Genomic DNA, 25,097 nt, shown 5'->3' on the forward strand with positions numbered 1-25,097 from the left:
TGAAAAATGAAACGACGAAGTAAAGTCAGTCTGTTCTAAAGCGCTCATCTCTGCACATTTCTGAAATTAAAATCCGCTGCCAGGTAACACCCATAACCGTGCTATTCCTACCAATGCGCAGTAGCATGCTTGGATCCAAGCTGGCTTGCTGTCCAAAAGAAGGTCGGGACGTTACTGGTCAGCACTATCGCGATCTCTCACGCTGGCCCTCTTGAGGTCACCCGGTGTGTTTCGAGTTTTCCTGCACTGACACACAGCCTGCTTCAAATGGGCCAAAGGTTAATGGTTGTCCAACAGATAACATAGGCCATTTCGTTCTGTTGTTTCCTTCTTCCTGAAGGAATGTGTTCACAAGAAGCTCGCGGTGGGCTCGTGCATTATCGTCTAGGAAGACGTGATCACCACCGGAATCTTGGCAGTAGGGCTGGGGTGCAGGCTGAAGGCTCTTGTAGTAGTAATGCACGGCCCTCAAATTATCCGATACCGGCATACGAACATGATACCCACCCGACACGTGACTGAACCATTTCCATTCTGGACCCATGGAAGTCCATAAATGGCACAGGGCGTTGGCGCGTTGTTACCTCCACACTACTTCACATTGATCACCAGGATTCAGACAAATTCTTCACCCTGTCGGTGAAGAGAATCCGACACCATTTGTACAGGCTGGTGTTCACTTGTCCACCTTCTTGGTGCACCATGTTGCTTGGGAGGTTTGTGCCGCTCATAATGGACGCCCAGTGAACAAACTGATAGTGTGGAGGCGGTTATGTTCTGTCCAGGCAGCCACAGTTGTTCCAATTGCCTGAAAAATGGCGCGCACAGCCCTACGGTGACATTTCCCGGGTACTTACACGCTGTGATTTGTAAACAGCACTTATCAGCTTGTGATGTTGACCAGGTGGGGTAGCAACTCTTTTTTTTGGTGTCTTACGTAATAAGGTCGCCTTAGTGTATAGCATTTCGGCGAGGAGTTTCGCTTTTTGCCGACCCCTCTTTACTTAAAGTGACAATCGCGCACGGCCTAAATTTTAAATAATTCCATGTCGACAGACTCAACGCTGTGAACGAGCCGCTTTGCGACGATCGTGGTTGGAGGCGCAGCCCGTTCTATCGTACTGCATGAGAGCGCAGGTTTACTTTCATCTCCATTATGCATGCTGCTCTAGGAATGGATTTCCTGTGAACAGCAGAGTTTTGAAAAAAAAAGGACATAGAGTTAAAAAAAAAAGACAAGTAACCAAACCACGAGTCTGGTGCAAAACCTTTTTGAACAGTTTAGATACAACAAATTCGTAGACACTGGTTTCGAGACGTATGCTAATTTCAAGTGTTCATCATAATAATCAACACTAAGTAAATAACTTGGGATTGACTCTCTCTGACATACCCAGAACTTTGTTATGATCAAAATAGATATGAGAGCTTGCTATGAACCCTATGAACCCTTCAATACATTATTAACAACCGTGCTGAGCTTTCGTCGTACGAAGAATTTGAGCAATGCTCGATAGAGAACTGCATTGTACACACACGCGCGTATAGTTAGCTGTAGCAGAAGCTAGCGACGGGCTCTACTTCGTTAGAAGGAGGCTTGGAACAGGTAATATAAACATACGACAACGACTTTCAATAATATTTTGTGGCCCATTGTTACTCTTGTTACCAGGAGTTTGACAGTGGAGTCCTTTTCATGATTTTTTTCTGCAGCAACTCTCTTATACTAAATTTAACATTTCAAAAACTCAGAAGCAACAAGCGTTGTAACAGTTTCCCTATGGCATTACGGACGTAGACGATATCCCAGTCGATATGAGACATACTTGAATTCTTTTAAAGAATAGTCTGCAGCTTAGATGGAAACGTAGCTGAGAAAGAGTCGAGTCAACCAGTTCGAAAACTTTCTGCGCGGAAGGCTATTTCGATGGTAGAATTTACAGATACAGCGTTTGAGACAGCCTCTGCAACAATCCTATTGCCTCTATTGTGCACTACACGCAGGGATCATAAGAATAAGAGAAGAAAGACTATGGTAATAACAATAAATAAAATAGCATCAGGTTGAGCTTATGGTGTTACAAGTTTCATTCCATGGTCGATTTCGAGACTTCAAGTTGTGATCTCCCCCATCCTTCCTTCTTCCATCTATTGTCCATATTAAACGATGTCCAGTCCAAGTAAGCAAAGTCTTTTATGAAAATTTGAGAGGAGCGAAGATTACAATAAACTTTCAAGTTTACTTAGCTTGTCATGTTGAGATGGCTCCAGTTCTTCTTGTCTATGGGTCTGATTCTTGAAGCTGATAATCTAACATCATATCATCACGGTTGGTTTGCACTAAATAAATTGGAAGACTTTTGATGCAGAATTTTTTTGCGTAAACATATTTTCCACTGATTTTCTCACATTTTAGTATATCGAACAGTATTTTGATTTTTCACAGTAACAAAGCCTAAGTTATATTGTGCATACCTATTATACAAAAATATACGCCCAATCACATCAGAAGCAAGCTTACGACTCTTACACTCTACCGAAAAAAACATGTTCCAGAAGCTTTGCAATTTGCCTTAACAAATGAATTCCTACTAGTTTTCGTTACATTATTAATTTTGATTATTATTTCATAAATGAATCCCGAAACAAACATAGTACACAGTACAGGATTCGTAATTAATAACAGAAATTTTAAGTGTGCAAATAATTCTTTGTTTCAAATGTTTCTAAAAAAATAATTTTAACGGCACATTCAAAGCTAGTACTTATCGATTATAACATCGAAACTAAAATATTTTATAAAGTAACTCCTTTTGAAAATTTTAGTTCGAAATATAAAATTATATGAAGATTTTAAGAAAAGTAACTGTCGGCTGGTCCTGGCGGAGGTTTGAGTCCTCCCTCGGGCATGGGTGTGTGTGTTTGTCCTTAGGATAATTTACGTTAAGTAGTGTGTAAGCTTAGGGACTGATGACCTTAGCAGTTAAGTCCCATAAGATTTCACGAACATTTGAACAAAAGTAACTGAGATAATATTAACCTGTCCAAAATTCGAAAAATATTAATATCGAACATATTTTCCACTTTAGAAGGACTCTTAGAAAATAAATATAAATGCAGCTAATAATGTCTAAGTAAAGAAGGCAACATCAAGACAGGAAGTCTGTGTAATTTATAGTTATCTACATCTATGTACACACCCCGCAAGTCACCGCACCGCACCCGGTACCACTATCAGTCATTTCCTTTCCTGTTCAAATCGCAAACATAGCGATGGAAAAACCGATATCTATACGCCTCCATAAGAGCACAGATTTCTCGTATCGTATATCTTCGTGGTCCTGAGGCGAAATTTATGTTCGCGGAAGGAGAATCGTTCTGCAGTCAGCTTCAAATGCCAGTCGTCTAAATTTTCTCAGTAGTGTTCCTCGAAAAGAACGTCGCCTTCCCTCTAGGGATTATCATTTGACTTTCCCAAGCATCTTCGTAACACTTGCCTGTTGCTCGAACCTCCCGGTAGCAGAGCTAGTGACTCTGAACTACATCGATGTTTTCCTGTAATCCGACTTGGCACGGATCCCAAATACTCATGCAGTACTCAAGAATAGGCCGCACTAGCGTTCTATATGCGGTCTCCTTTACAGATGATACACACTTTCCCAAAATTCTCCCAGTTAATCGAAGTCGACCAGTCGTTCTCCCCACCACAATCCTCGCACACTCGCTCCGTTCCGTATCGCTTTGCAACGTTACTCTCAGATGTTTGAACGATGTTATGTGTCTAGCAGAACACTACTAATGCTGCATTCGAATATTACTGGTTTCTTTCACCTACACATCTGCATTAACTTACATTTTTCTACATTTAGAGATAGCTGTCGTTTATAACACCAACTAGAAATATTTTCTAAATCGCCTTGTGTCCTTCTACAATCAGCCAACTTCGACACCTTCCCGTACACAACAGCACCATCAGAAAACAACAGCAGGTTTGCCAGCCCTGTATTGCCCTCACTTTCGAAATGAGAGGAAACAGAGGCACTAGGTGGCATTAGCCTCTCTCTGTCCTTGGTTGCCCTTCATAAGTATTAACACACACGCAGAAAAATTTAATGCTCTCTCATTAGTTTCCTGATCTATACGATTCTTTCGATTTTACTCAAATAACGATTTTCGTTAGGAAGATTTTTGTACAAAATTATGAAAATATTGTTTTATGTATTTAGCCCTCTTGGCTTTATAACTGACGAGGATGGTATTTCGCTATGCGGGTATGTGTATTTCTTCAAATGAAGAAAGAAAATTGTTTATAAGGGTACATAGTAAAAGGGAGGGCATGGCGAGCAAGTCAATGACGATACTGTCTGCTACATACGTACACTCACGCTAGGCTTGCATATTTTTGGCTGAGACAGTACGTTAACAAGTGTTCCATCCCCCCGTTCCAGTCAGCTTTTCCAGAAAGTTTAAGGATGTAGGCTGCAATAAGTACTGGGAGATGAAGAAGGTTGCACAGGATAGGGTAGCATGGAGAGCTGCATCAAACCAGTCTCAGGACTGAAGACCACAACAACAACAAGAACAACATCTTGGTTGTAACGTACATGATACAATCCGGAATTCTTTCACAAATATTTCAGTTTGGCAGCCTACTGTCCTACTTGCCGCTTCGTGGAATGTTGTGAGAAGGTAACTAAAACAGTCCGTCCTGCTCTCTTAGGACAATCAAAAATGTGAAAAAAATGAACGACATATTGCAGCATAAGTTCATTTCCTGCCACACAGACTGACATGAGTACCCTCATTTGACGCTATCTGAGCAACAGATGTTTCCATAAGATTGTTTCCAAGGTGATGCAGTGGACGTGGCAAAAAACACTATAGCATAATAGTGTTATTTTACGACCTCCCAGTTATCCAGATATAAGGGACGTTTCTGGGTTCGGACCCTTGTCCGGCACACAGTTTTAATCCGCAACAATATTTTGAAGCAAGGGAAGCTCTGTTTTGGAGTGAAAAAGTCATTTTTGAAACAACCCCTAGAGTGTTGCTAAGCCAAGTCTGCACAATATCCACCTTTGCAAGAGTACTGGTCCACCGATGTATGAAGAAGAGCTTGTATGAAGTTTGGAAGGTAAGCGAGAGATATGGACAAAGTTAAAGTTAGGAGGGCGTATCGCCAGGCGTACCTGGATTCGTTACTTGATAAAGAATTTCCACGAATCGCAAGACTCTTCGTTCAGGTCCACTCTGGTACATAGCTTTAATCTACCAGGAAGTTTTAGGACACAGCATACTCCGCTGCAGAATTAGAGATTCGCTCTGGATGCTGATTTTGTTCTATTTAGTTCACTAAGGGAGAATGTCCAGTCACGTGGCATCTCAGTCAGAGCACAACACCACAAACAGAGCTACATGATTCCACCATCCAGCCGCCTGGCTAAGTGGTCACGCCACTCTCTTGCGGCCTATCTACAAAGTAATCTCGAAGAGAGTATTGGCGAATGCGAACACTGCAGAGCTTTCACCTCCAGCTCGGTACGCCGCAGACCGCTGTCTGCTAGCTGCCAGTTGTTATCTTATGGAGTCTTTACAAGGGATCTTTACTGTCATGTCTTGGATACAATCATGCTTAAGATACTGTGCGTAGCGACAGCCAAGATAACAAACTTTGACTTCCTACAGCCTAGGTCAGTACCCGTTAGTGAACTTGCCCACAACGATACCGCTGTTCTGATGGACTTGTATTCCTGTACATACTTTGCCTTCTAATAATAAACGCCATTTGGCACGCCTGTTGCAAAAGATGTTCACCAGACAGTTAGTGGACGATCCCAAGTTCCTACTGTAATCAAATGAGTCAGCGTATCGTTTCAAAGTGACCTCATATTTGACGAGGCCTTGTCAATACAGCGGAGTTGGTTAGTTATATGCATGCTTGATGAATAATATTTGCTATAATGAGGTATGAAGTGGAACGAGCTAATAGCTTTATAAATACACTCCTGGAAATGGAAAAAGGAACACATTGACACCGGTGTGTCAGACCCACCATACTTGCTCCGGACACTGCGAGAGAGCTGTACAAGCAATGATCACACGCACGGCACAGCGGACACACCAGGAACCGCGGTGTTGGCCGTCGAATGGCGCTAGCTGCGCAGCATTTGTGCACCGCCGCCGTCAGTGTCAGCCAGTTTGCCGTGGCATACGGAGCTCCATCGCAGTCTTTAACACTGGTAGCATGCCGCGACAGCGTGGACGTGAACCGTATGTGCAGTTGACGGACTTTGAGCGAGGGCGTATAGTGGGCATGCGGGAGGCCGGGTGGACGTACCGCCGAACTGCTCAACACGTGGGGCGTGACGTCTCCACAGTACATCGATGTTGTCGCCAGTGGTCGGCGGAAGGTGCACGTGCCCGTCGACCTGGGACCGGACCGCAGCGACGCACGGATGCACGCCAAGACCGTAGGATCCTACGCAGTGCCGTAGGGGACCGCACCGCCACTTCCCAGCAAATTAGGGACACTGTTGCTCCTGGGGTATCGGCGAGGACCATTCGCAACCGTCTCCATGAAGCTGGGCTACGGTCCCGCACACCGTTAGGCCGTCTTCCGCTCACGCCCCAACATCGTGCAGCCCGCCTCCAGTGGTGTCGCGACAGGCGTGAATGGAGGGACGAATGGAGACGTGTCGTCTTCAGCGATGAGAGTCGCTTCTGCCTTGGTGCCAATGATGGTCGTATGCGTGTTTGGCGCCGTGCAGGTGAGCGCCACAATCAGGACTGCATACGACCGAGGCACACAGGGCCAACACCCGGCATCATGGTGTGGGGAGCGATCTCCTACACTGGCCGTACACCACTGGTGATCGTCGAGGGGACACTGAATAGTGCACGGTACATCCAAACCGTCATCGAACCCATCGTTCTACCATTCCTAGACCGGCAAGGGACCTTGCTGTTCCAACAGGACAATGCACGTCCGCATGTATCCCGTGCCACCCAACGTGCTCTAGAAGGTGTAAGTCAACTACCCTGGCCAGCAAGATCTCCGGATCTGTCCCCCATTGAGCATGTTTGGGACTGGATGAAGCGTCGTCTCACGCGGTCTGCACGTCCAGCACGAACGCTGGTCCAACTGAGGCGCCAGGTGGAAATGGCATGGCAAGCCGTTCCACAGGACTACATCCAGCATCTCTACGATCGTCTCCATGGGAGAATAGCAGCCTGCATTGCTGCGAAAGGTGGATATACACTGTACTAGTGCCGACATTGTGCATGCTCTGTTGCCTGTGTCTATGTGCCTGTGGTTCAGCGTGGTTCTGTCAGTGTGATCATGTGATGTATCTGACCCCAGGAATGTGTCAATAAAGTTTCCCCTTCCTGGGACAATGAATTCACGGTGTTCTTATTTCAATTTCCAGGAGTGTAGTAGACATGACGGCTGCTTACGTAATGCGATTGCTACATTAACCTTAATCTACCGGTACATTAAATTTAATGAAATGTAACCCCAGCACAGAATGGTTTACGCAGCCTGCACAAAACCTTTGCCTAAAGAAGACTGAAGCTTGCGGAGCATATAGAACAACTCCCAAATCAGGACTATTCTGGAAATCAACGGAAGTGAAGGAAGACCTCTTAACACCTGGAAACTAACATTTATAAATGTTCTTCAGAAAAAATCGTAAGATTTATTTTGATCAATTTTCCAATTATATGTAAACCACAAAATGGTGACTGCAGGGCAATACCACAATACTCAAGCAAACATCAGATAAAGTACCGATGTAAACATTTGCCCTTGATAATGAGAAAAAATTCTTGGAACGCGTGATGTTATGTATGAGAAAACGTGAACGGTACAACGTTTTATTAATTAAGTCATGAAAAACTTTATTAAGTAACACAACGTTGCTGTATACTAGGCATTATGTCCTAAAAGGTAGTACGTACGATCAGCCACGTCGCTCGCTCATGAAAAATTAATGTATTTGCTCAATTTAAGGATCAGTTATGGCTATGAGTTACGATTTGTTACAGAAATCAATGTAGCAAAGCTGGAAAGCCATAGCTATTTGAAGAATCAATAAATTCGGTAGTTACATCCGCAATGGGTTGCTAAGCAGTGCAGTATCATCTGGAAGTCGTCCCATGCCCCTCCCCCCCTCCCCCCAACCGCCACGCCCATTCCATTCACCAAATGACCTGTTTGAAAAGAATTAGCTGAACGAATGACTAGTCAACTACCTTAAAGCTGCAGCGCTATGAGTGGTATATTGTATAACATATGATTCAAGCTTCCTATTACCAAATTCCATGGGTCTGGGAAGATAACGTTCGACTTATGAAGCCACGCCAATAAGCAGTCCGCTTCCCAAATGCGGTTAGAGCAAAACCAAGTCAAATCTAAGACTCCAGATGGAGAACCATCACAACTGAGAAACTTACTGTGTACCGTCACACTTGGCACACGCTGTCTGTAATCATCTGCAACAGATGTTCGGGGTAATGGACAGGCTGAGATCTTCCAACTGTTTGGCCTCCACAGCTGCTAGATTTAGCTCCTCCGGGATCACTTAAAGTACGTAATTTACGATATCCCAAGAGAGACAGAGGAATCTCTGTTGGCAGGAATTCTTCCCGCACCAGCTGTGCACAAACTCAGCAAACTCGTGGGAATCAAATAGTGAAGCTAGGTTTGTTTTACTTATATCAAGGGAAATTTAATTTTTCACACATATATTCTCATTGAAAACATTAAACCTTCAACACACAGTACAACTTGTAGAGTTAGTCAATATATTGCGTCTAAGTTATTCACTTTAAATTTTTTTATTTCACCCGCCGTAAGAAAATTGTACCGAAAATTTCTAAAAGTGTATCTTCAAATTTTATTATTTAAGAAGCGCTTCTGTTCGTAAGAAATCTGCGGATAGCTTTCAGACTTCGAAATCTGTACACCAATAAGAGCGCGGACTGCCGAAAAGTGCAAGAATTACGGAAGAAAGCCAACAATTTAACGAACTTCAGGTTAGCGCAAGGACACACTTTCCAACCGCAAGCGGCAGAATGGTTACTCAAACACGTATAAGGGATCAGATTTGAACCCTTGTTTTTCCTATGTTCCATTTCTAACAAAGATTTGTCTGAAAGAAGAGATTTTTCGGCGCCTCTGAGGAGTACTTGCGATACAGTGGCACTTTCGGTCCTTTTTGGTGCTTCTCTGACCACGCTAAAACGAGAAGGCGATATATGATTGATGCCCGGTTCTTGCGAGAAAGTGGAAAGTCATTAAAACTGAATGCACCTTATCCGAACATACTGATGCGGTTAATTTAGTGGCTCTCTCATAAGAAGAGATCATATTTACGAACGCGATCCACGGTTAGAAGTGGCAATCACTTTTATACTAATAATACGTTATTTAATAGATAGCACTGAAACGGGAACTAACAGTGGGTTGGGTTGATTTGGGGGGAGGAGACCAAAGTGCGATGTCATCGATCTCATCGGATTACGGAAGGATGGGGAAGGAAGTCGGCCGTGCCCTTTCAAAGGAACCATTCCGGCATTTGCCTAAATCGAATTAGGGAAATCACGGAAAACCTAAATCAGGATGGACGGACGCGGGATTGAACCGTCGTCCTCTAGAATGCGACTCCAGTGTGCTAACCACTGCGCCACCTCGCTCGGTAGCTAACAGTGCCTAGGTTCATTTTGGCACAGTTAATCACTGTAAATAAACACGTCTTCAAATAATTCTTTAAAACGGAACCCCGACTAGCCTTTTTCTTAATCCACAGCATAACTATATTTTAAAGACGTTCTTCAACATCGAAGAAAGATGTCAGATTTCCATCGCCTGTTTTAAGCAACTTTGTCAAGAGAGCTCCCTACCGAGATATCTATGCACGCGGGACAGACTTTCCCCTCACAAAATCATTTTCTTAATAGTAATCCTCAATATTAGGCAACATTAATATTCCCTACACGTAAAGTGATACCGGGTAGCTAAAAGCATATGGCAATACTTCAGCACTTGCAGAAGGCAATTTCCACATTTAATTCGTTTCGGAAAATGGTAATTGAAAGGAACCCTGATTAATACCGTATCAACTGAAGTAGATATTACACATCTATCCTCTAATGTTTCTTTTTTATAACATTTTCTGTTCCTACACCCCGTTGACCGTAATACTGCTTACTCTCTTTTCTATTTACGTGCAACTATTCAAAAATGCGTTCTGGCTCAGGACCCTAACCCGAATACATGCCTTTTGCAAACAATTCACTACCAGCTGCAATACCCAAACATTCCTCACGGACCGCCTTCGATTTTCTACGTCTCACTTTTAGTAACATCATTTGTTTCCCAAATAATTGCGAAAATTATGCACCGTGTTTTAAATATTTGAATGGGTGTCTAATTAGCTGATTTAGTCGCCGTGTAAATTAAATTCGAAGCATGCATAATGTTGCTACACAGAATGCATAACACATTTAACATGAATAGTGACAATTAACAGATGTGCGAGAGGTCGAAGTACGACTCAGTAGGTTGTGCACCAACTGCTGCTATAAAAACCTGTAAGCATCTGACACTCGTTAATACCTCTGGGTTTCTTATATCCTTAAAAATAGTATTGTTAATACATCTGCATTTCTTACATCCTTAAAAATAGTGCTTTGCCGCAGAACATAATGAAACCGTTAAGAGCGTCGTGTTGAGTTCTGTCTGCAAGAAAGTGTTGAATCCAATCGCAAGTCCTCTCCGTTACTCCGTAAGCTCGTATTTTTTTCTCATTACATGGCAGTGCGGGTCGGTGTCAAATGCCTTACTGAAATCAAGGAACATGGTATCAATCTGAGCGCCGTTGTCCACAGCGTTGAGGGTCTCATAGAGGAACAAGTTAAGCACTGTCGATAGGCTAGCGCTTGGATGGGTGACAATCCGGTCTGCCGAGAGCTGCTGGCAAGCGGGGAGCACTCAGCCTTTTTGAGGCAAACATAGGAACTACTTGGTTGAGAAGTAGCGACTCCAACCTCGTAAACTGACATACGGCTGGGAGAGCAGTGTGCTGACCACATGCCCCTCCATATCAGCATCCAGTGACGCCTGTGGGCTGTGGATGACATGGCAGCCGGTCGGTACCGCTGAGCCTTCATGGCTTGTCCGGGCGAAGTTTAGTTTAGTTTATTGTAAAGTTAGCCTGAAATTCAAGAATACAGATTATTTTATCGAGTTTTCTACTGTATTAGATACTAAGTTTTGCATTTTGGTAAGCCGGCCGAAGTGGCCGTGCGGTTAAAGGCGCTGCAGTCTGGAACCGCAAGACCGCTACGGTCGCAGGTTCGAATCCTGCCTCGGGCATGGATGTTTGTGATGTCCTTAGGTTAGTTAGGTTTAACTAGTTCTAAGTTCTAGGGGACTAATAACCTCAGCAGTTGAGTCCCATAGTGCTCAGAGCCATTTTTTTGCATTTTGGTAAACTGTGCACTGAGTACCTTACTTCTGTTATCTTACGTGACCGCTTTGAATTGTTGAAATTGATTAATAAATATGTTTAACTGTTGGTAAGGACTTATGCGCACACAACCCCCATCACTTAACGCTACCTCAGTTATCTGCACCCCAACGCATAAATTTACTTGTTTGGGTCGAACAGTTTTTCATTTCGTCTGAAATAAGGAATCTTTGTTGTGGTGACGATTAACGTGTAGCGTAGCAACATCTAGCATATGTTGGATGGTGTCATCTTGGTTGTGGGTAATAACGAAATTTTGCTTGTGGTGACAGACTGTTCTGTAGCTTGGCCCGCGATGTATACATTAGCTGTTCACATGTTTGCAACCGCCATACACGTAACTGCGACCTCTCACTGTGATATGAAAACTGAATTTACACTACAGTTTTTCAGTGACAAATATGCCATATCGTGACTGTTTACACGACTCTTTAAAGGTTTCTTTTCAGTGATTTTGTACTGAACAGCCGAAACATTATGACTCACCTCGAACTGAATGTGAACTTGGGGCTTTGCAGGCACGTGAAGCGGTAAGGGAAGTATATAAGCGGAACATGGATGAATGAGGAATAATCGAATGGGCCGGAAATGGGGAAATCCACTGGCATAAGTGACTTCGATTAAGAACAGATTGCTACGGCCTAGTGCCTGTGGAAAACCATCTCGGAAACGGCGAGGCTGGTTTGCTGTTCGGAGTTGCTGTAGTGAGCGTCTACGGAAAGTTGTTGAAGGATGATGGTTCCAATGGTTCAAATGGCTCTGAGCACTATGGGACTTAACATCTGAGGTCATCAGTCCCCTAGAACTTAGAACTTTTTTTTTTTTTATCATCAGTCTAGTGACTGGTTTGATGCGGCCCGCCACGAAATCCTTTCCTGTGCTAACCTCTTCATCTCAGAGTAGCACTTGCAACCTACGTCCTCAATTATTTGCTTGAAGTATTCCAATCTCTGTCTTCCTCTACAGTTTTTGCCCTCTACAGCTCCCTCTAGTACCATGAAAGTCATTCCCTCATGTCTTAGCGGATGTCCTATCATCCTGTCCCTTCTCCTTATCAGCGTTTTCCACATATTCCTTTCCTCTCCGATTCTGCGTAGAACTTCCTCATTCCTTACCTTATCAGCCCACCCAATTTTCAACATTCGTCTATAGCACCACATCTCAAATGCTTCGATTCTCTTCTGTTCCGGTTTTCCCACTGTCCATGTTTCACTACCATACAATGCTGTACTCCAGACGTACATCCTCAGAAATTTCTTCCTCAAATTAAGGCCGGTATTTGATACTAGTAGACTTCTCTTGGCCAGAAATACCTTTTTTGCCATAGCGAGTCTGCTTTTGATGTCCTCCTTGCTCCGTCCGTCATTGGTTATTTTACTGCCTAGGTAGCAGAATTCCTTAACTTAATTGACTTCGTGACCATCAATCCTGATGTTAAGTTTCTCGCTGTTTTCATTTCTACTACTTCTCATTACTTTCGTCTTTCTCCGATTTACTCTCAAACCATACTGTGTACTCATTAGACTGTTCATTCCGTTCAGCAGATCATTTAATTCTTCTTCACTTTCACTCAGGATAGCAATGTCATCAACGAATCGTATCATTGATATCCTTTCACCTTGTATTTTAATTCCACTCCTGAACCTTTCTTTTATTTCCATCATTGCTTCCTCGATGTACAGATTGAAGAGTAGGGGCGAAAGTCTACAGCCTTTTCTTACACCCTTCTTAATACGAGCACTTCGTTCTTGATCGTCCACTCTTATTATTCCCTCTTGGTTGTTGTACATATTGTATACGACCCGTCTCTCCCTATAGCTTACCCCTACTTTTTTCAGAATCTCGAACAGCTTGCACCATTTTATATTGTCGAACGCTTTTTCCAGGTCGACAAATCCTATGAAAGTGTCTTGATTTTTCTTTAGCCTTGCTTCCATTATTAGCCGTAACGTCAGAATTGCCTCTCTCGTCCCTTTACTTTTCCTAAAGCCAAACTGATCGTCACCTAGCGCATTCTCAATTTTCTTTTCCATTCTTCTGTATATTATTCTTGTAAGCAGCTTCGATGCATGAGCTGTTAAGCTGATTGTGCGATAATTCTCGCACTTGTCAGCTCTTGCCGTCTTCGGAATTGTGTGGATGATGCTTTTCCGAAAGTCAGATGGTATGTCGCCAGACACATATATTCTACACAGCAACGTGAATAGTCGTTTTGTTGCCACTTCACCCAATGATTTTAGAAATTCTGATGGAATGTTATCTATCCCTTCTGCCTTATTTGACCGTAAGTCCTCCAAACTTAGATCTACTTAAACCTAACTAACCTAAGGACAGCACACACATCCATGCCCGAGGCAGGATTCGAACCTGAGACTGTAGTCGTCGCGCGTTTCCAGACTGAAGCGCCTAGAACCGCTCGGCCACACCGGCCGGCGAAGGATGATGAAACAACGAGTACGCGACCGACTATTGGACGTCCACACCTCATTACAGAACGTGGAGGTTGCAAGCTTTCCACACTATGAAGCACGACAGGTGGCAACATGTCATAGATATGGCGAGAGAGTGCAATGCAGGAGCAGGCATAAGTGTTTCGGAGCACACGACGTGGCGCACATTCTACAACTGTGTGTTCCCAACTGTGTGTTCCCAAGGTGATCCGACGACCTTGTCAACTACGACTGCAGTGCGCAGTGGGCACGGAATCATCGAGACTGGACCGTGGATCATGGAACTAGTTAAACCAGGTTGATGGTCGTGTCTGGATAAGCCGTTATAAGCGAACGGCTGCTCGAAATGAGACTTGTCTGACCAGGCAACACGTTTCCAATCATCAACAGTCCAATGTCGATGTTGACGGCGCAGGCGAGGCTTAAAGCTTTGTATTGTGCAGTCATCAAGGTACACGAGTGGGCCTTCGGCTCCAAAAGCCCATATCGATGATGTTTTGTTGAATAGTTTGCACGCTGACACTTGCTGATGGCCCAGAATTGAAATCTGCAGCAATTTGCGGAGGGTTGCGCTTCTGTCACATTGAACGATTCTCTTCAGTTGCCGTTGGTCCTGTTCTTGCAGGATCTTTTTCTGGCTGCATCGATGTCGGAGATTAGAGTTTTTACCGGACTCCTGGTATTCCTGGTACACTCGTGAAATGGCCATACGGAAAAATCCCCACTTCATCGCTACCTCGGAGATGATGCGTCTCATCTCTCGTGCGCCAACTATAACACCATGTTCATACTCACGTAAATCTTGATAACCTGCCATTGTAGCAGTAGTAATCGATCTACCAACAGCGCCAGACACATGTTGTCTTACACAGGCGTTGAAGATCGCAGCGCCGTATTCTGCCTGTATACATATCTCTGTATTTGAATACGCATGTCTATACCATTTTCTATGTGGGTAAGTAATTCTATAATGTTTTCATTCTAAAGCAGTTAGATAGCGATCCTTAACCACTCAAAAATAGATTAGACACGACAGCAAGAAAATAACCCGAGCTTACCGTTATAGAAAGTGATGACGTAAAGGAAGTGATGACTTTAACGTGTCCAGTATCAACTGGGAAAACTGCTCATATCGGCGCTAAGGACAAACAGTCTTATTGTCAGTAGGGAAAACATTGTCTGCCAACTGACTAACAACTATTCCGACGGCCTACAGGCGAAAGAAATATTTTACACCCCGCCGCTTACAAACGGATGCGATATATTTGGGAGGCTCGCTAGTGAGAGAGGAAATAGCAATCATGACGATGTTACGGAAACAAGGCAAAAGAGATTATCAGTAAGTATTTGTGTTTGGTCAAACTTATATCAACTTATTTTAAGGACAATATGAGAACTTTCAGATACGATAAACATAGAACAATTGTGGTTGAAGCTGAACAATGTTATAATACGCGCTCTAGATAACTGCGTTCCGGGTAAAGTAATAAAAGACGGCAAACACTCACCCTGGTTTGATGATACCATTCGGGGAACTTTGCGAAAGCAGAGGCTACTACACTGTCGCTGCAAAAGAGATTGCGGGGAAACTGATCGAGACTAGTTAATAGCAACTCGTGCAGACGGAAGAAGGACCAAGCGTAAGGCTTACAACAATTTTCGGTTAGGTCCGGCGAAAAAGCTACAAAAACTCCTAGGACGTCAGTCCAGTAAAGTCGATGAATGGGTCCAAACTTTCCATTCAATCTCTCCTGGGTCTGTCGTGTTTAAAATTAAGACAGCAGAAAGGAAACTAAAATATTAAATTCTGCATTTAAAACGTATTTATACCATGTCGAGATTTGGGCATTGCACAGACTCACAGAAGATAGATACCGATATTAGCATCGCAGGCATTGAAAAATAATAAAAATACTTAATACAAATAAGTTACCAGATGCTGTAATTCCAATAAGTTGTAAAATTATGGAACATCTTTCATACTCAAGGATTATGACGTTTTCTGGAGACAGAAAAAGTCCTCTATAAAAATCAGCATTCATTCCGCAAACGGAGATCTTGAGAAAGTCAGCTCGCTCTGTTCCTCCATGACATCCATAGCGCTGTAGACGACTACTTCAGAAAGACATTTGACACGGTCCCGCACTGCCGTTTAGTGAAGAAATATAAGCTCATCGAGCATCGGACCGGATTTGCGACTGGATTCAGGACTTCCATGCAGATAGATCTCAACATGTCACTCTTAACATAACAAAATTTGCAGATGTAAAAATAATTTCCAGAGTACCCTAATGAAGTGTGTTAGGACCGTTACTGTTTACAATTTAATTTATATAAATGACCTAGCAGAAAGCGTCGAAAGCTCTTTAAGAGGGTCCACAGGTAATGCGCTTCTCTATAAGAAAGTAGCAACGCCAGAAGACAGTATTTATGTGCAGGATGACCTGCACAGAACTGATGAATGGTGCATACAATGGCAGTTGACACTGGACGTAAATAAATGTAACATTTTGAGCATACACAGGCACAGAAATTCACTACTCTACAACTACACTATTAATGAAAATTTTCTGGAAATAGTATCTGTCCTAATATACCTAGAAGTAACTATCCAGAGCGAACTTAAGTGGAATGACCACGTAAAACAAATAGTAGACGCCAGACGCGTTCATCGGAAGAATCTTAAGGGAATTTAACTCATCTGCGAAAGAAGCGTCATACAAGGCGATTGTTCGACCGATTCTTGAGTATTGTTCAACAATCTGTGACTTTTGCAGGGTATGACTGATACAAAAGATAGAGAAGATCCAACAACAGCGGCACTTTTCGTTACATGATTATTCAGTTGGCGCGAGAGCGTTACCGAGACGCTCAACGAATCCAGTGGCAGACACTATGAGGGAACTGTTGCGCATCACGGAGAGGTTTGCTATTGAAATTTCGAGAGAGTACTTTCTGAAAAAAACTGGATAACATATAACTTCCTCCCATATACATCTCGCGAAATAACCACGATGAAAAAAATCGAGTAATTAGTGCTAATACAGAGGATTACCGACAATAATTCTTCCCGTGTGCCTTTTGAGGGTGGAACAGGGAAGCAGGGATCAGTGACTGGTACGAAAAGTATCTTCCATCACACACCGTTAGGTGGGTTTCAGTATATTGATGCAGATGTGGATGCAGATTTTCCATTGATTATTAGAACGTAATAAAGTATGTTTGCGGTAATGTAGCATGAAGTGTGGAGTTCTCATATGTGTGATTCTACTATTTAATTCTAGACATTTATCCTGTTTGATTTCTGGAGGAGATACTAGAAACTAGTTCCAGAACGTGAAGTGACTATTTGGGCAGCTCTTTTTCCAATCCAGTGGTCGAATCTCAGAATATTTTTGAATGTTTTTGGACACTGATTACAAGTATAGAATGATCAACGTCAGTTCATTATGCGACTGCCAGGTTACATGTGTTATTCATCTCTGATCTAAAGTCATTACTGTCTCTGTTCTGTTCGCATTAATTATTAAAGCAGTTAATGTCAGTGATTGCCAGCATTTAGCCGTCTATTTCAGCATGGTTTCCTTCTCTTTCCTAGTGCTGCTTTGCATGTGATATTGTCTGTAGTTTAGCTGGATGCGTGATGAGCCAGTCTGCCATAGATGCCCTGGCCAGTGGCTTAATGTTTGGTTTGAGCCCTCTGGGAAATGTGCCTCGCCTTTCAGATGAGAGAGCAAGGCAATGGGGTGAGGTGATCACTTATGCCAGGTACTGGACGACGCCCCAGGCATTGTTTAATATGGGCATCTGATAGTCGCGTTCCTGTCGGATTTTCACGTAACGGACCCTGATACGTGAAAACCGCACCCAGTGAAAATCGTACCCAGCCAGAAATCTGTGAGATTCGCACTCAGTTTTGCTGGAAACTACCTGCTCAAGAGCAGAGCCTACATGCGCTCTGAGGCGTTGTGGTGGTGTTTAGTGTTTAACGTCCCGTCGACAACGAGGTCATTAGAGACGGAGCGCAAGCTCAGGTTAGGGAAGGATTGGGAAGGATATCGGCCGTGCCCTTTCACAGGAACCATCCCGGCATTTGCCTGAAACGATTTAGGGAAATCACGGAAAACCTAAATCAGGATGGCCGGAGACGGGATTGAACCGTCGTCCTCCCGAATGAGGCGTTGTCATCCACCGGAAACGATCCCTGTGCGGCACGGCCTATCTCCTCTCGGGATGTCCTCGTCCACTCAAGTAACTGATCGCTTGGCTAGTCACTGTCAGTGTGAGTGTAATTTTCGGAGTGTTCAGCTCCTCTGCCTTTTGTCTGTGTGCTTATACGTTCGATATGGAACTGCCAACAACCACCTACGGTAAACCATGTACCCTCTATGATGGTTACTCGTACATTGTAAATAGAACCAAAGCAGATGGGGTTGTGATACGGCGCTGTTCAAAACATAAAACAACATACTGCCGAGGAATGCTTAAGACCAAAGACTGTATCATGCTTAATTGAAACGAGCGTCAATGTGCGGTAACGGATGACGCTCGCTTAGAAGTAAAAAAGATATTGAATCAGGTGAAGAAGAGATTACGAGAGAAACAGATTTAGATTTCTAAAATATACACCGAAGAGTTAGCCGACTTGCACAATCGAGGGTATGATTTTGATACCGAAATGACAGAACAGCAAGCAATGAAGAGAATATTATACATGCACCGGGCCAAATCACACGCAATCAGAAAGAGCCAGAATAACGACAAGAAGTAGATCTTCAAGCAGAGTTGCTAACCATGAATGACGGCAGCAGTTTTCTCCTAAGTGATGACAACTTTGGATATAGGATCATAGTTTTAGCGAAAAAGCAGGAGGAGAGGCTTTAAAGACTAAACAAGACATTTTTCATAGATGGGACCTTCAAACGCTGTAGCAAGCAAATATATGCTATACTGTACATTCAGACTTCGGAAGTTAAAAGTACGAAACAAACATCTATCCGGTGGCGTTTTCATTCTTACCAAACAAAAGAAAAGAAACTTATATCGGTTTTTTCCGCAATGTTGTGGATAATGTACCATAATGGAAACCTAATAATGTCATCGTTGATTTCGAATCAGCTGCGATTTCTGCGCTAAACGTTGTGGTGCCGTCGGTTCAAGTGCATAGCTGTCATTTCCATATGAAGAAATCTCTCTCCAGGAAAGTGTAAGACTTGGGACTTACATGCGATACAGAGAAAACAAAGAAGTAAAGCTGCAAATTCGCATGTGTGCTGTCTGGCATTTCTTCCACCTGATGGCTGGCTCGTGATACATTCACAAGCACGGGATATCGCCAAACTTTCTCAGCTTGTCGACTATTTTGCAGACAGACCTATGAAAAATGACGAAAAATCGATCAGTCCTTGGATCTACTACAGACAGTGCCATCGTACGACCAATGCTGTAGAAGGTTGGCACTGCAAAATTAATATATTACTCGGAAAACTGAATCCCAAAATGAAAGCCGTGATCGAGTGTTTGAAGACAGAAAAAGAGAACTCGGCATGCGCATTAATGAGGTCAGAATTATGGAAGGCAAACGAAAGATAACAACTTATATGAAACTTGACGAAAGGCTAGAAAATATAGCGGAAAAGTATGAAGAGGATGGTGACATCAGGGCTTGTTTGAAAGCAGTCTCTTACGTCCAAAAATTTGAATGAAGCCATATGTTAATGTTGAACGATATATATGAAAAGAATGTACAAAATGTAAATACTCATAGTAACTTACAAAGTTAAAAATAAAACACTATTTAAAAATTAAATACAAAAAATAAAAAATTAAAAAATAAAAAAAACTGATTTTAAACACTCCTAAATGACAGTTTGCTCGTTCCATTTAGCCAGTCCAAAGACTGGATAAAGTGTGATGGGAGTCTGTTTATTACGAAAAATCCATAGACACAACATTATCACTTCCTGTAAGAAATCACGTTTCATGTATGGAGTACCATGATTGACTGATATTTCCTTTATTTTTCTCTGACTCAATAACAAAATTTTCACATAAGGCCTATATCGACCAATGCTTTCCATCTCCAGAAACAATGTAAAACATGTCTATAAAATTACAAACACACAATTTAAAAATCGTATCTCTTCTACTTATAGGACTACTGCTAGTGACAACATGACTCGTGCATATGCCGTTATTTATATATATTTGACGATGCTGGTGCTGATTTTGCACTTAACATTTGACGATGACACTATGGCTGCAGTACATTGTTTTTATAAAACAGATCTGATGATGGTCATTATAGACCGAAACCGGCAATCTGTTAACAAAAGGTTTGTGACCATAGACGTAAATTAAAGGAAACTTATCGTATATACGGGTCATTGTTTTACTCGCGACAGTGTCGCAGCCTGTGGTGCTAGTTATTTGGTGTTGGTTGATAAGTTTCGGGCTTTGCCTATTTTCAGATGCCACCTGTTACACAGAATAAAATTGCAATGAGTCGATGCGACGAATTTGGATAATAGACGTAGTCTATCAGTAATAATATAGTTCATATGGTAACTACTTACTGATTTAGTGTTTAGGGTGTGTTTGGGGTGGACAGTTCTATTTATGTCATAACACAAGTATCTCAGATCTGCATTAAGATATGTCACATTGTGTATACACCTTACTGTGTTATGTGAACATATCTGCATAATATATATTTTCCTTTATTGTTATGCCTTCATTAGCCAGCATGATGTCATTCAAGAGACAATGACATTTTATATATAATGGAGAAGTTCCTCAATGAACTAACTGTGCCTCACGCTGGCTTATTTATCGTAAATATTGTCACAATTTTGACACATGCTGATGCAACGAATTTTATTATGTCTTAATCTTCGCTGTATTCAGTTTACTTCAGGAATGTATTAAGATCAATGGCTATATCAAGTGTAAGACAGTTTTCCATCACATCACAGTTGTACAAAAAATATTTTATTTCCTTTCAGCACTATTTGAAAGCAAACATATTGTTTAATTTGTATTTTAATGAAATCTACATACAATAATATTCTGCTGCTATAATCCCCATTGTATATATTGCGATTCATATGCTGATTAAGGTACTCTTAAAGGTTTCTCTGAATCGTTTGTTCTCACATATTTGATCATTAATGGATGGTAGAGTGCCTTTCATGTGCTTATTAAGTTGCTACGAACATTTCTATGATTTTTCTATTGCGCAATTCTGTTTGTTAACATTTGTTCAGGGAGCTTAGTCGTGTGAATGTAGATTTGTGCAGGCATTTCTTCTAGCATGTCCATCAATTGGCGTTTGAAGACATCTGTAAAGCAGTGAAATTTCTCTCGATATTCCCAATGGAGTGTGTATTATTCTCTGAGATGCGTGCTCTATATTAGGTTATTTTCGCTTCTGTTTGTGTACCGCTTCCAGCGCGTTTTACTCTTGATCTACAATGCGAAAAAAGTATGCGGTTTTGTACCAACACTGAATGACGTTAACTAAAGCTGTACAAGGGAAGCTGTTTAATTATGTTATAGTTTAAGAAATACGACATTCTGTATAATAGACGGCTCACTTTGGAGGAATTTGGTGAACATAGTTCAAATCATTGTGAAGATATATGTACCTAATGTACTAAAAATGTAGATTCGAGAAAATGAGAATGTCCTGAAAATTGTAGATTCGAGAAAATGAGAAAAGAATGTTCTCAATGTTTTTGACTCACCGCGAACCTCTGTCAGAACATTCCAGCAGCATTATTCTTACTGACCAGCAGCTTTTTCAACCTCTGTAGACATTTTCAGGAATCTTGTCCTTACTCTGTACCGTTAGTGCTGACTTTCACAACCGTTTCAGCTTCAACTACTTGCTGACAATCTTTGTCATTCAACACAGCTATCTCACTATTTCCTGGTTGGCTGCCTAATTTGTCCATTAGTTTCGTCTTGCTAATTGCACCATCAGTGAAACAGATGACTGCATCCATTTCACCTGAGTATTGTCAATCGAACAAACACTGTTTTTGGTACTCTTTGCCCATTGTCTCTGTATATTGGCTTTATTGTCTCCATTACTGTGTCAGGCAAGAAACGTTTATGGTAATATTCCTTGCCAGTCGCATGAGAGTGGCTGGTTCGCAGACATTTGCTCAAAGAGCGGTTAAGACCAAATCAACAGTTGAAAAGTAGATAAAAAATAATTTTTTCAAGCGGAAGAAACGTTCTTTCAGATGATGACTAAAGTATGATTTCGAAAATTTCGATCATTTCACGTCCAGGTCCCCCTAAACGTCCGTCTGTCCAACGTAGACTTTATCACATTCTTTGCATTCGTTTTTTTCTACCTGCCATATTAGTTATATCGTCATGTTTTTGCTACTTCATGATGTTGGTGTCGAGCGCGTCTGTTAAAACTGCGATAATGCCTGCAATAAATAAGCCAGCGGAATCCAATAAGAACAAATTCTCCACTGTATATAAAATATCGTTGTCCCGTGGTACATATCGTGATGAGTAATGAAGATACCATATATGTTGCATATACGTTAATATAATACAGTGCAGTAAGGTGTAAATACAATTGTGACACCTTCGAACACAAATCTGAGATACATTCAAGTGTCGTGACGTAAACAGAACTGTCCACACCAAACATCCGAAATCCAAAGTACGTTAATAGTTACCATATGAATCATATTATTTATGATACCTTTATTATCTATAAGCAACGCATCCACTCGTAACAGATTTTGTTCTATGTAAGATGTGGCTTGTGAACTAGTCAACTAACTGGGTTTCTAGTTCAAGAACGTCACATATTATTGGAGTTGTGCTCGGAGTCATGTCAGCTGACGCTTCTAACACTGCGTGAATGAATTTGTGCCTTTATTAATAAATGAAAGAGAAAAGCATTAGAACGAATTGAATATCTACTGTACTAGAATCTGTTGCAACTACAGCTTGTTATTATTGCTGTTATTTCTTAAACATCCATGCTTAGGTAAAGTCAAATGTGACATATCTGCCGAATCTATAATGTCTCACCGTCCTTGTTATTTCAGATCAACCTGGTCCTGTCTCTCCACACTAAATACCGCTGACTGCTGAGTACACACCAAAGTCTCTGTGCGTTGTCTCCACTTCTTTCCAAAAACAAATGCACTGTTCTGTTGTTGAAAAACGAATACATCAAATTCTGATTCCTATCTTTCCTTTTAAGAAAGCAGACGTTTAAGGAACTTCAATGTTCGCCTTCACTGTACGTCCACTTTACACCAATTGGTTCTGTACCTCAGCAGTATCGCCAGAAGCTAAACGTACCCCCAATGTGACCTTTGCCGTGGGGACCTTTCGTGGCCCTTAATTGTTAGGGCTCTTACGCCCACTCGGACGACTTCGCTGTAAAGTGCTCTCATCTTTAAGCACATCACGCCACCGTGCTCTTTCACACCTGCGGTCGGTCCCGGCTGACCCTGGAATATGCTAACACCCCGACACATTTTAAGACATTCGCATTATCAACATGGAGCGCCCGGTACTACTTAACGACAAAGAATTTGAGCCATCCAGTTGAAAAATTACATGTTTTCTTATCACAAAGGCACTCACATACGTTATAGGGTAGCGCTATAACACTTCATGATCGCGAAGGTACTTTGTTATGTCGCCAACGAAAACTAAATACTGAGGAGAAAGTTACGGAAGTTATATATATATATATATATATATATATATATATATATATATATATATATATATATATATATATATATATATATATATATAGGGTGCTCCATGGATCCTGACCGGGCGAAATATCTCACGAAATAAGCGTCAAACGAAAAAACTACAAAGAACGAAACTTGTCTAGCTTGAAGGGGGAAACCAGATGGTGCTATGGTTCGCACGCTAGATGGCGCTGCCATACGTCAAACGGATATCAGCTGCGTTTTTTAAATAGGAACCCCCATTTTTCATTACATATTCGTGTAGTACATAAAGAAATATGAATGTTTTAGTTGGACCACTTTTTTCGCTTAGTGATAGATGGCGCTGTAATAGTCACAAACATATGGCTCACAATTTTAGACGAACAGTTGGTAACAGGTAGGTTTTTTAAATTAAAATACAGAACGTAGGTACGTTTGAACATTTTATTTCGGTTGTTCTAATGTGACACTTGTACCTTTGTGAACCAATCATTTTTGAGAACGCATGCTGTTACAGCGTGATTACCTGTAAATACCACATTAATGTAATAAATGCTCAAAATGATGTCCGTCAACCTCAATGCATTTGGCAATACGTGTAACGACATTCCTCTCAACAGTGAGTAGTTCGCCTTCCGTAATGTTCGCACATGCATTGACAATGCGCTGACGCATGTTGTCAGGCGTTGTCAGTGGGTCACAATAGCAAATATCCTTCAACTTTCCCCACAGAAAGAAATCCGGGGACGTCAGATCCGGTGAACGTGCGCGCCAATAGACCTGTCATGAAATATGCTATTCATTACCGCTTCAACCGCACGCGAGCTATGTGCCGGACATCCATCATGTTAGAAGTACAGCGCCATTCTGTCATGCAGTGAAACATCTTATAGTAACATCGGTAGAACATTATGTAGGCAATCTGCATACATTGCACCATTTAGAAGGCCATCGATAAAATGGGGGCTAGTTATCCTTCCTCCCATAATGCCGCACCATACATTAACCCGCCAAGGTCGCTGATGTTCCACTTGTCGCAGACATCGTGGATTTTCCGTTGCCCAGTAGTGCATATTATGCCGGTTTACGTTACCGCTGTTGGTGAATGACGCTTCGTCGCTAAATAGAACGCGTGCAAAAAGTCTGTCATCGTCCCGTAATTTCTCTGGTGCCCAGTGGTAGATCTGTAAACGACGTTCAAAGCCGTCGCCATGCAATTCCTGGTGCATAGAAATATGGTACGGGTGCACGATGTTGATGTAGCATTCTTAACACCGACGTTTTTGAGATTCCCGATTATCGCGCAATTTGTCTGCTACTGATGTGCGGATTAGCCGCGACAGCAGCTAAAACACCTACTAGGGCATCATCGTTTGTTGCAGGTCGTG

This window comes from Schistocerca nitens, chromosome 1, assembly GCF_023898315.1.
Source record: "Schistocerca nitens isolate TAMUIC-IGC-003100 chromosome 1, iqSchNite1.1, whole genome shotgun sequence".
In the NCBI taxonomy this organism is placed as follows: domain Eukaryota; kingdom Metazoa; phylum Arthropoda; class Insecta; order Orthoptera; family Acrididae; genus Schistocerca; species Schistocerca nitens.